Genomic DNA, 729 nt, shown 5'->3' with positions numbered 1-729 from the left:
TGTAATATGAGTAGACCAATTTTTTTAGTGAATGATATGGGTTTCAAAGTAATATATTTTGATACATAGAGTACACTACACGATGTTAATTGTTTTATTAATATTATTTTTGCACATACACACACACATATTATATATATATATATATATATATATATATATATATATATATATATATATATATATATATATATATATATATATATATATATATATATATAAACCAGTGAGTGGTGGGTTATTGTGCACCCCGAACCCGGACCAGTTGTGTAACTGCAAGCCTAGCATAAACGAACCGACAATAAACATACTTGAACTTGAAATGGTCTTTAATATTTTTTTGGCAGCTTTATTTCCTTAGTTTCCGAGCTGTTTTCTTTACCGTGTATGTTGTAATAAACTATTCCTACATTTACAGTTGTTTCTCCCTGTGAAGATTATTAAACAATGGTGATTATAAGGGCGCGGAAGTTGAGCCTGGCCAGGGCCGCCAGCAGCCCTTGGGCCCGCCAGCAGCCCTTGGGCCCGCCCCGGCAGCTCCCAGTCTTTAATTTGGCACCTTTGTGGCACCTTTGTATTAGCCCAACATGTATATACACACACTGGCTACCTGTCCCCCCTACACAATGATATATTATTACCTATTATTTTATCATTTAATTTAAATATTAAATAAAATATTTTATTTAATTATTATAGTAAGTACTTAATAATTTAATAATAAGTAGT

This window comes from Procambarus clarkii, chromosome 30, assembly GCF_040958095.1.
Source record: "Procambarus clarkii isolate CNS0578487 chromosome 30, FALCON_Pclarkii_2.0, whole genome shotgun sequence".
In the NCBI taxonomy this organism is placed as follows: domain Eukaryota; kingdom Metazoa; phylum Arthropoda; class Malacostraca; order Decapoda; family Cambaridae; genus Procambarus; species Procambarus clarkii.
The sequence above is the reverse complement of the archived record's forward strand: the minus strand, read 5'-3'. Positions refer to the sequence as shown.